This window comes from Ruditapes philippinarum, unplaced genomic scaffold (genome assembly GCF_026571515.1).
Source record: "Ruditapes philippinarum isolate M1 unplaced genomic scaffold, ASM2657151v2 ctg5099_1_1_1_1, whole genome shotgun sequence".
Taxonomy (NCBI): Eukaryota; Metazoa; Mollusca; class Bivalvia; order Venerida; family Veneridae; genus Ruditapes; species Ruditapes philippinarum.
In genome coordinates, this window is record NW_026865797.1 from 25031 (window position 1) to 37685 (window position 12655).

Consider the following 12655-nt stretch of genomic DNA (forward strand, 5'->3'; position numbering starts at 1 on the left):
AGCTTGTATACCGTAACAGAGGACTAAATTATGGTCGTTGTACAGACTTGACAGGGAGTCGCTACATACAGACCATTTAAATACTGTTCGGCGCACCTAACTATGGTCACTAAAGACAGAATGTCGCCATATACAGGGGGTCACTAAGACCATCTTTACTGTAGTTGCAAAGAAATTTATAAAATGCATATTATATCAGCTAACCAGTAAACGTTTACAGTACATTTTTCTTAAAATACATGTATTATTGTATAAACAATTTGACTTCTTTTCCCTGTAAGCTCTTAACATTTTGTTACAAAATAAGAAATTGTGCAAAGCACTTTAGACTTGCTTTATAGTTACATCCAAGTCAGCCCATAATATTAAAAGACTTCCATGCCTCTGGCCTTTGATGGTTACATGATAATTGTGTTATTTATGCTTTAACATTTGACTTATTCTCCCTTTGAGGTGTATGAAGTTATAACAAATATTTTGAACAAGAAAAAAAAAACAGTCGTATACTTTAAACTGATTCCCGACCTACCTCTACAGTGTAAGAGGTAGGAACTCCAGACTATGATAAATCTAGGCTGCTAATTAATCAGAAGTCCACCAGCCGATGTCCAGTAGCATTTGGGTCGGACTGTAAATCTTCTTTAGGATACTAACCTTAATGCCTTGAGACAAATTAGCAGCCTTTTAATCTGCATATCAATATACAATCTTATTTTGATGTTTTCCGCATATTTTATAATGTTACATCATAATTATACCTTTTATGATTATAATATTATACATTACTGTCGGAAGATTTGTGTACAACATTGAAAGCACTAACTAGAAAGAAGGTAACAAAATAACTGGTAAATTAACTTACAGAAGCCAGTTTTGCCTCATAATTATTTGTGAGCTGAATACAAACTTCTTGCGCCTTCGCCTGGCAGGCTTTTTCTACACGCACCCTCCATTTTGTCTCTATGACCGAGTGCCAAGCATCCCAAACTTTTTCTTTGTAAACATCTTGATGATGCTTCTTAGCTATCATGGTACAAAAATGTCTGAAAAATATTAAGTTTGGTTTTTACGTCATACCAACGCAAGTACAGGTCATATGGCAACGTTCCAGCTTAACTGGTGCGAAGGACGACCACAGCCCTTCGTGCATTTATTTCATGCATTTGCTCATTCCATTTTTAAGGCAGTTTACTATCATATTTCTTTCATACACGAATTTTAAAGAAGATTTTTTAAAAATACAACTATAATTTTTGCAGCAGAAATATAACTTTATACATTAGAAGCATTCATCCAGGAATGTCCCGGAATTAGGTGTCTGTTCCCCGGAGGGTCCCAGACATGATTTATGTCCCGGTAAAAATAAAAATCTAAAATAATCTACTTTTCAGCCTGAAATTTAACATTTTTATGTAAATCTTATTGCCCAAGTTTTTTATTAAATATCTGTCAGTAAATCTGTATGTAAGTTTATACCCTCTCTCTTGAAATCATTATGTTTCATCTTCCACTCACAGAATTGTTCTCATCATTTCATTTTTTTCTTTCTGTTTCCTGCATTGCATGCGTCAGATTAGAGATTACTTGATCCTTCCTGTCTATGGATTTTTCATACGTAGCTAGTAATTCCTTTAAACTATTTTTATTTCTTTCTACAAGTTTTATCTTGTCAGAGGCATGCCTGAAATACAGACTCAATATCTAAAATATGTCCTGCTTTTTTCAAAAGGACTACAACAAATCTTTCACAGCACTTTTGGTGACAAGAGTTCTGTAAAAGTTTGGTTAAATGGCCTGACATAGGAGTCATCGATTAAGTTCAGTGCTTTTAAAAAGCTTCTCTTAAGGAAAATATGATTATTAGATTCGAGATTGTTGGTGCCCAGGTAAAAGGGCAGCATAAGAAATTTCTGCTGTATGCCACACGTCCTATTTTTTTTTCTAGTTGAACTTCATAAAACTTTCCGTTTCACAGCACTTGGTGACAAAAGTTCTGTAAAGTTTTGGTTAAATTTCTTAAGAAATATAGAAAGTTGTGAGCAAAAGAAAATTGCCTTCACTCAGGTTTTTTATACATTATCATATTTTTGAGTATATTTTTTCAACTTTCCATGACATTCAATATACTTTTTTCTATAATAGAATCAGAATAAGGAAGATTACTAATTTTTTTCCAGAATTTTCTATTATTTTTCTTTGGTCTATGCCACCCTGTCAGTTCTTTTCCCATTTTTTTTCTGTATGAGACCAATTTGATAATGTTTTTGTTAAGTTTACATTGTTATGATAGCTTTTATGGTTAGAAGTAGAATGTAGCCAGTCCTTTTCCTGGCCATTTTGGGAAAAGTACCTAGTCAAGTTTGGAAATTTTTTGCGATGTAAAATTTGCGAAATTGGGGAAAATATTTAGTACCATTTGAAACCTCCGGTCATACCTTTTTTGGCTTGTGCAACATTGTTTATCCAAACCAATGCAAAATATTCAAAGCATGAAAAAAAAAATTTAAAAAAATGACCAGGCAAATGTGTCAGTTATGAATGTCGTGAATTTTAGTTGGATCAAGATTTTTTTAACCCATGTTTCAGTACCATACATGCTCAGTCATTATCGGGGTAGAGTGACTATGACCTGAAAAACCTGATAAAAATAGGGTAGGTGGGACAGTCATTGAAACAAGCAATGTTATATACCAAAATGTTCGTTTATGTTTGTAGTTATGAAACCACCGGCCATAAATTGGCATAAATGTGTCAGTTTTGATGTCGTGGGAATTTCAGTTGGTTCAAGATTTTTTTTAAGCCCATGTTTCAGTACCATACATGCTCAGTCATTAGAACAATCCTGACCATAATCAAGAGGGGTGGTAATGATCTTTAAATATCGGATTTATCATAAGTCATAATTTACATAATAGTTTCAGCAGTTAAAGGCCGGCAAAATCTGATTTTGAAAATACTTGTCTGTTTCTATAAAGAAAGCATTTTTTTAACTTGTCTGGTGATATTTACATAGTTTAATTCTTTAAAATTTTTCACTTGTCCGTACAGGCTGTGGGACAACCTGGGCAATAGGGAAAATTGATTTTGCAGGCCTTTCATATAATATATAACTAGCTTAGCTTTTTTCGTTGTTCTTTCACCCGTTGAGTCTGCCTGTTCACTATTCCGGTTTTTGATTGACTGAACTCAGCCTTTATTAAAATAAAGAGTAAAATTAATAAACTGAAACTCCAAACAGATGAATGTTATTGAGCGCAAAATCCACTGTTTTGGGATATGTTATTTCTTAAACTTAACTTCACACTTTATGACTATAGTTTGTTAAAGACTTTGTATAAAATACGAAAAAAGAAAAGTACATCTACATGCAATTTTGTTAACGTTAATCAATTCACTTAAATCGATATTAGAAAATCCACTTTTTTTGGCCTCAATGTTGTAAAACATTATTCTTATAACTCTTACTCTATTAAGAATATCTATTGTTCTTGTGCTGGAAGATTTAAAATTATGGTTTTTAAACTTCAAAAGCTAAATCATTCATCACTTTTAACACTTAATGTCCTTCTAAACTCTTTTCTTTACTCATACTGCACATCTGAACTCAAACAGTGTGCATTCATTCTACAACAATGCCTTTCTTAATCAAGGATTTAGCTCAATACAGGATTGGAGCAGTACCTCTAGACGGCTTGCAGACAAATCATGATCACAAAATAGACAAATATCGTTTTTTTCACCGATTTTTATATTTTTTCATTCGTTAAAATGAATCATCTTTCCTATTTATATTGGCTACTCCGTTGTACCGTAGTAGATCAGGAAAAGAAATACCCGATATATTAACCGTTTTTTGTCAAACACTCTTTCTTTGAAACAATGTGGTAATTAAGATGGATTTATACAATAAATCTACCTGGATCAGTATTTACGGGTTTACTTGAAAATGTCATTTCTTTTTTTCTTTTACCATCTGGAGGGGGAGTGGCTTTTTAAGTCACATGGTCTTGTTTCAACATTTTTTTACATAAAGTCAAATAGTCTTCCCTATTTTCACATTTTCTCAACTTCAAGTCACATGGTTCTTGTTTCACATTTTCTCAACTTCAGTCACATGGCCTTAGTTTCCCCCAATTTTTTTCAAACTTTAAAAATCAATGTCAAAAAGTTTAACCTATGTCTTTTGGGTTCTCTTTTTCCTCATTGTTATGAAATATTGTCATCGCCTCAAGATTAAGGGCGCAAAACTCCACGCATGAAACGCTTTTCTTTCATCATTTCTTCATATCGTTCACGTTCTTTATGCATCTGGGGCTACCTCCGCCTTCACACATTCCTAAACTCTTCATTTGCCTAATTTAATATAACATGAGAAAAAAAAATAATTCATTCGTTTATTATGTTTATATATACATATACACAAATACGATTCTGATTACTTATCGAAGTGTGTTTATACTTATCGAAGTGTGTTTTTTCCTTCAATACTAAGTGCCGGCTTTTACTTTTTATAAATCATGCAGTATTTTCCCCAAAAAATTGAATTTTCGTCAAGTTTATTTCTTCCGCTTTGCAAACATACCATATATTTTTAAAAAAAAAGAAATGAGATCGGGGCTCCTTCCCAAACCTGGAAAAAAGCCATGCAGGGAGCCTGCAGTGAATTTTTTAAATTAATTTTGGATTAAATCATTGCTCATTTATGGCTCATTTGGGAAGTACATTGCTTGCATAATTTCATATTTTTGGGGAAAACTACATGATTTTAAAGAAAGTTTCATGGGAAAATGCCCTTCATAGGCCCTGTTGTTATATAAAAGGTAGAAAATCACTGTACTTCTATATAATATAATGCTTCAAGATTGTATCAGTGTTTAGTCATAAAAAATATAGTGTCTGTTTGAACAGGCACTGTTATGTTTTCATCAAACCACTAATTTCATGTAGTGAATACATATACAGTAAAAACTGTTTACAGTGACCTTCGATGGAAGAAAAGAAAAAAGGTCATTATAGACAGGGAGTCACTGTGAACAGTCTCTACATAATTCGGATATATATTACCAATATTTTACCATGATTTTGTTGAAAAGCAGGATAGTACCATATTTAATTATATTTTGTATTTATATTAACCATATATTAAACATACCACATATCATCTATCAAAACAAGACAGTATAAACATTGCATGTATTATTTCCTAAAGCCCCATTATGCTATGATTTGAATTAATTTTTTGTTAAACGCCATACAAGGAACTCCACTTGCAAAAATCGCTTTCACAGCTTGTATACCGTAACAGAGGACTAAATTATGGTCGTTGTACAGACTTGACAGGGAAGATTCGCTACATACAGACCATTTAAATACTGTTGGGCCGCACCTAAACTATGGTCACTAAGACAGAATGTCGCCATATTACAGGGGTCACTAAGACCATCTTTACTGTAGTTGCAAAGAAATTTAAAAAATTTTAAAAATGCATATTATATCAGTAACCAGTAAACGTTTACCCAGTACATTTTTTCTTAAAAAACATGTATTATTGTATAAACAATTTGATTCTTTTCCTGTAAGCTCTTAAATTTTTGTTACACAAATAGAAATTGTGCAAAGCACTTTAGACTTTGCTTTATAGTTACATCCAAGTCAGCCATAATATTAAAAAGATTCCATGCCTCTGGCCTTTGAATGGTTACATTGATAATTTGTTATTTATGCTTTAACATTTGAACTTAATTTCCCTTTGAGGTGTATGAAGTTATACAATATTTGAACAAGAAAAAAAAAAACAGTTTCGTATAACTTTAAACTGATTCCCGACCGTACCTCTACAGTGTAAGAGGTAGGAACTCCAACTATGATAAATCTAGGCTGCTAATTAATCAGAAGTCCACCAGCCGATGTCCAGTAGCATTTGGGTCGGACTGTAAATCTTCTTTAGGATCACTAACCTTAATGCCTTGAGACAAATTAGCAGCCTTTTAATCTGCAATATCAATATACAATCTTATTTTGTATGTTTTTCCCGCATATTTTATAATGTTACATCAATAATTATACCTTTTATGATTAATTAATATTATACATTACTGTCGGAAGATTTGTGTACAACATTGAAAGCACTAACTAGAAAGAAGGTAACAAAAATAACTGGTAAATTAACTTACAGAAGCCAGTTTTGCCTCAATAATTTATTTGTGAGCTGAATACAAACTTCTTGCGCCTTCGCCTGGCAGCCGCTTTTTCTACACGCACCCTCCATTTTGTCTCTATGAACCGAGTGCCAAGCATCCCAAACTTTTCTTTGTAAACATCTTTGATGATGCTTCTTAGCTATCATGGTACAAAATGTCTGAAAAATATTAAGTTTGTTTTTACGTCATACCAACGCAGTACAGGTCATATGGCCAACGTTCCAGGCTTAACTGGTGGAGGACGACCACAGCCCTTCCGTGCATTATTTCATGCATGTGCTCATCCCATTTTTAAGGCAGTTTTACTATCATATTTCTTTCATACCCACGAATTTTAAAGAAGCATTTTTTTAAATAAAACTATAATTTTTGCAGCAGAAAAAAATATAACTTTATACATTAAAGCATTCATCCAGGAATGTCCCGGAAATTAGGTGTCCTGTCCCGGAGGCCGTCCCAAGACATGATTTATGTCGCCGGTAAAATAAAATCTAAAATAATCTACTTTTCAGCCTGAAATTTAACCATTTTTTATGTAATCTTATTGCCAAGTTTTTTTATAATAAATACTCTGTCAGTAAATCTGTATGTAAGTTACCTCTTCTCTTGAAATCATTATGTTTTCATCTTCCACTCACAGAATGTTCTCAATCATTTCATTTTTTATCTTTCTGTTTCTGCATTGCAATGCGTCAGATTAGAGATTACTTGATCCTCCTGTCTATGGATTTTTCATACGTAGCTAGTAATTCCTTTAAACTATTTATTTCTTCTACAAGTTTATCTTGTAAAAGAGGCATGCCTGAAATACAGACTAATATCTAAATATGTCCTGCTTTTTTCAAAAGGACTAACAACAAATCTTTCACAGCACTTGGTGACAAAGAGTTCTGTAAAGTTTGGTTAAAATGCCTGACATAGGAGTCATCGATTAAGTTCAGTGCTTTTAAAAAGCTTCTCTTAAGGAAAAATGATTATTAGATTCGAGATTGTTGGTGCCCAGGTAAAAGGGGCAGCATAAGAAATTTCTGCCTGTTGCCACACGTCCTATTTTTTCTAAGAACTTCATCAAAACTTTCCGTTTCAACAGCAACTTGTGCAAAAGTTTCTTAAAAGTTTGCTGTTAAATTTCTTAAGAAAATAAGAAAAATTGCCTTCACTCAGGTTTTTTATACATTATCATATATTTTGAGTATATTTTTTCAAACTTTCCATGACATTCAATAATTTTTCTATAATAGAATCAGAATAAGGAAGATTACTAATTTTTTTTTCCAGAATTTTCTATTATTTTTTCTTGGTCTATGCCACCCCTGTCAGTTTCTTTTCCCATTTTTTTTTTCTGTAGAGACCAATTTGATAATGTTTTGTTAAGTTTACATTGTTATGATAGCTTTTATGGTTAGAAGTAGAATGTAGCCAGTCCTTTTCCTGGCCATTTTGGGAAAAGTACCTAGTCAAGTTTGGGAAATTTTGCGATGTAAAATTGCGAAATTGGGGAAAATATTTAGTACCATTTGAAACCTCGGTCATACCTTTTTGGCTTGTGCAACATTGTTTATCCCAACCAATGCAAAATATTCAAAGCATGAAAAAAAAATTTAAAAAAATTGACAGGCAAATGTGTCAGTTATGATGTCGTGAATTTTAGTTGGATCAAGATTTTTTTAACCCATGTTTCAGTACCATACATGCTCAGTCATTATGGTAGAGTGACTATGACCTGAAAAACCTGATAAAAAATAGGGTAGGTGGGACAGTCATTGCAACAAGCAATGTTATATACCAAAATGTTCGTTTATGTTTGTAGTTATGAAACCACCGGCATAAATTGGCATAAATGTGTCAGTTTTGATGTCGTGAATTTCAGTTGGTTCAAGATTTTTTTAAGCCCATGTTTCAGTACCATACATGCTCAGTCATTAGACAATACTGACCATAATCAAGAGGGTGGTAATGATCTTTAAATATCGGATTTATCATAAGTCATAAAATTTACATAATATTCAGCAGTTAAAGGCCGGCAAAATCTGATTTTGAAATACTTGTCTGTTTCTATAAGAAGCATTTTTTTAACTTGTCTGTATGATATTTACATAGTTAATTCTTTAAAATCTTCACTTGTCCGTACAGGCTGTGGGACAACCTGGGCAATAGGGAAAATTGATTTTGCAGGCCTTTCATATAATATATAACTAGCTTACTTTTCTTGTTCTTTCACCAGTTGAAGTCTGCCTTGTTCCACTATCCGGATTTTTGATTGACTGAACTCAGCCTTTATTAAAATAAAGAGTAAAATTAATAAACTGAACTCCAAACAGTGATGTTATTGAGCGACAAAATCACTGTTTTGGATATGTTATTTCTTAAACTTACTTCACACTTTATGACTATGTTTGTTAAAGACTTTGTATAAAATACAGAAAAAAGAAAAGTACATCTACATGCAATTTGTTAACGTTAATCAATTCACTAAATGATATTATGAAAATCACTTTTTTGCTCAATGTTGTACAACATATTCTTATAAACTCTTACTCTATTAGAATATCTATTGTTCTTGTGCTGGAAGATTAAAATTATGGTTTATACTTCAAAAGCTAAATCATTCATCACTTAACACTTAATGTCCTTCTAAACTCTTCTTTACTCATACTGCACATCTGAACTCAAACAGTGTGCATCATTCTACAACAATGCCTTCTTAATCAAAGGATTTAGCTCAATACAGGATTGGAGCAGTACCTCTAGACGCTTGCAGAAATCATGATCACAAAATAGACAAATATCGTTTTTTCACCGATTTTTATATTTTTCATTCATTATCGTACATAAATCGGTGTGAAAAGATGAATTAGACCTATTAAAGTTCATTCCGTTGGGTAAAAAGGCAAGATTTTAGCATTTTATGATTCAAGCGCCTTGCCCGGTATATACCGGAATAGAGTATTTAGTGTGGTGCTCCAATCCTTTTTTTAGTCTCACTGTTAATCAAAAGCTATTTGTAACGTGTTTCATCAAGCTTGTGTGTCAGGAGAAATGTCTGCCTTGATGTTATTTAATCTAAGAAAAGATTTAGTAATAAATACTAGAACCAATTTCCAAGATATGGAGGCTGGGCAGCACCGCCTGACATAAAAGTGAAATATTCTCAGTTGGAAAACTAGCATGTAATTGTTTAGTTAACACTATCTTTTTTTTAGGTATTTTTATCCTTTTCTATCTCAAATCAATATATACATTTAAACAACAAACTCAGTATATTATTTACACCCAAAACAAAGAACTCTGATCATTATTTACACCCAAAACAAACACACATCATTTATCAGCCACTTATATGAAATATCTTTTCACGTATACGTCTTTTATACGAAACAAGACACCTGGCGAGCCCAAGCTCTAACAACTTATGACCAAACAACAATAAAATCACCACAAAATGAAGAACACAAAAAAAGAATATTTTTACAACTCTAAGATACGGTATAAACCACAAATATTCATCCAACAATATTAACTTCACACAATCTAATCAGCATCAGAAAACAACTTAAACTATAGCACCCAATATTTACATATATCCTCAAAACAAAGCAGCAACTAATATAATCTTGATATAATATCAAACATTCAACCAATATCAACCAATTATATCTTCACAAACAGATATAACTCAACAACCAAAACAACAAATTACAACCAATAAACCCTGATCAATTAAGATCACCACAATTATATTCAACCACTTCAACAAACCAACAAAACTGACTTCAAAACAACAAAATTCTCTTAAAAACAACAAAATTCTCTTCCCAATAAAAAAATAACCCCTCACACTATAAGCGTGTGTCTCCTAACTGATGTAAAATCTCTCTCTAAACGCGCATATTTGCTAGCTGAAACGATTTGACATTTAAACATGTATACATATTTTATACTCCCAGCAACAGGTTTATAAATGAAACTGTACATTGAAATATGATACACTTTAGTGTATCGCGGACTCGTTGTAAAAAAAAACTATCTACAGTGAAACTGTGATTATTCTGACAGCCCCCTACTCAAGAAAACACTCCACTGTTTTCAAACAAAATGAATAATCTACAATGTCTCTTTTCAAGTATCGAGTCTACTTAGGTAATCTGCACACACGTTGTCCTTTCCTTTCACAGCTACTATTCTAAACTTATAGTTCTGTAGAAATAATGCCCATCTCATTATGCGGCCACTTTCAACTTTACATTTCTGAATATACGTTAAAGGAGCATGGTCTGTATGCAGCTCAAATTCTTTCCCGTACAAATATTTGTTGAATTTCTTTATTCCAAATACCATTGCAAGACATTCCCTTTCGATAACCGAGTAGTTTCTTTCTCTTTTCAACAATTTCTTACTCGCGTAAGCTATTGGAAGCAGACCATCATCAAACTGTTGAAGAAGTACCGCGCCAACGTCGGTATCTGAGGCATCACATTGCAAAACAAATGACTTTGAAAAGTCTGGAAGTCGTAGTATTGGTGATCGTGTCAGTACTTGCTTCAATTTCGTAAAGGCTTTTTCATGTTCTGGTTTCCATATGATTTTAATTGGCTGTCCTTTCTTCGTAAGATCTGTCAATGGTGAAGCAATTTCTGCAAATGAAGCAATGAATTTTCTGTAGTATCCAGCTAGACAAAGAAATGATCTCAGTTGCTTCTTTGACTCTGGTCGCATAGCGTCTCTAATTTTGACTAATTTGTCATCTTCCATTTGCATTTGTCCTTTGCCAACAACATGACCGGTAAATGGTATACTTTCAAATCCAATCATACATTTACAAGGCTTAACTGTGATATTTGCGTTTCGTATTCTTTCGAACAATTGTCTCAACATCTTCATGTGTCTCTCCCATGTAACCGTATGTCCAAGCACATCGTCAACATAGTTATCAGTATCATTCACTCCGGAAAGCAACTTCCGCATCATTCTATTAAATGTTGCACCAGAATTGACCATTCCAAATGGCATCTTTCTGAATTGGTAACTACCTTCTGTTGTAGAAAATGCTGTGAGATGTCTTGATTTTGCTTCAATTGGTATTTGCCAAAAACCTTTGGTCAAATCAATTTTTGTGAAGAACTTATCTTCTTTCAGCTTTGCCATCACATCCTCAACATTACCCATTGGTTCTGTATCAAACTTTGTTACAGAGTTGAGTCGTCTGAAGTCAATACAAAAGCGGTTTGTATTATCCTTTTTCTTCACCAAAACAATTGGAGAATTATAATCAGAATTTGCTGGTTCAATGATACCACATTCAAGCATTTTCTTAATTTCATCCTCTACCGCTGTCCTTTTTGCATATGGTATCGTATATTGTCTAACACGAATAGGTGTTTTGTCAGTCAACTCAATCTTGTGAGATTCAAGATCTGTAGTTCCAGGAACGTCAGTAAAAATATCCTCAAATTCTTGAAGCAACGCATTTACTTCTGATTTTTGTTCAAGTGTTAATTGATCATTTACATTAACATCTCTGTACGTCTCTTCACCCTGTGTGTCTACTAGTTCTAAAAGATTTTCATCATCAACTACCCCGGTATCGTCATTATTTTCAGCTTCTATTACAGCTACACTCGCACAAATTCTATCTTCTCTTTCTTTGTATTTCTTCAGAAGATTTATGTGGTACATCCAAATTCTATCACCTACTTTAACTTTGTAATCAAACTTGTTAACTGCTTCACTTACAACAAATGGACCTTTCCATTGTAACATAAGTTTATTGTGTGTTGAAGGCAGGAGCAATAAAACTTTGTCTCCTTTCTTAAGACTTCTTGGTCGTGTTTTCTTATCATAATGATGTTTATACTCTTCTTGTGAGTTGCTGAGATTCTCTCTAGCAATCTTGCATGTTTGTTCTAATCTATTTCTCAAATCTAGTACGTACTCATACGTATTACGTGTCTCTGGTACTTCTGTCTCTGTCCATAATTCTTTTAGTGCTTGCATGGGACCTCTAACAGTTCTTCCATATAGAAGTTCAAATGGTGAGAACCCTGTACTTGACTGAGGGACTTCTCTGTATGCAAAGAGAACCGCAGACAAATATCTATCCCAATCCTTAGGTCTTTCTTGGCACATTTTCTTCAACATACTTTTTTAAAATACCATTCATTCTCTCACAAAGACCATTACATTTTGGATTGTATGGGGTCGTAAACAACAGTTTTAGTGATACTAGTCTACAAACTTCTTCCATAAGTTGTGACGTGAACTGACTACCCCTATCACTAAGTATTTCCGATGTGAAACCTACTCTTGCAAAAATATCTAACAATGCTTCAGCTATATTTTCAGTCTCAATTCTTGGTAAAGCAACAGCTTCTGGGTAACGTGTAGCATAATCAACTACAGTTAATATGTACCTATTTCCCTTTTCCGATACAGGCGTTATTGGCCCTATCAAATCA

At 33.2% G+C, this 12655-nt stretch overlaps 1 pseudogene; it reads right to left on the bottom strand.

Annotated features, from left to right (window-relative positions):
• Positions 1-12655, bottom strand: part of LOC132730369 (centrosomal protein POC5-like) — a 36739-nt pseudogene that overhangs the window by 7651 nt on the left and 16433 nt on the right.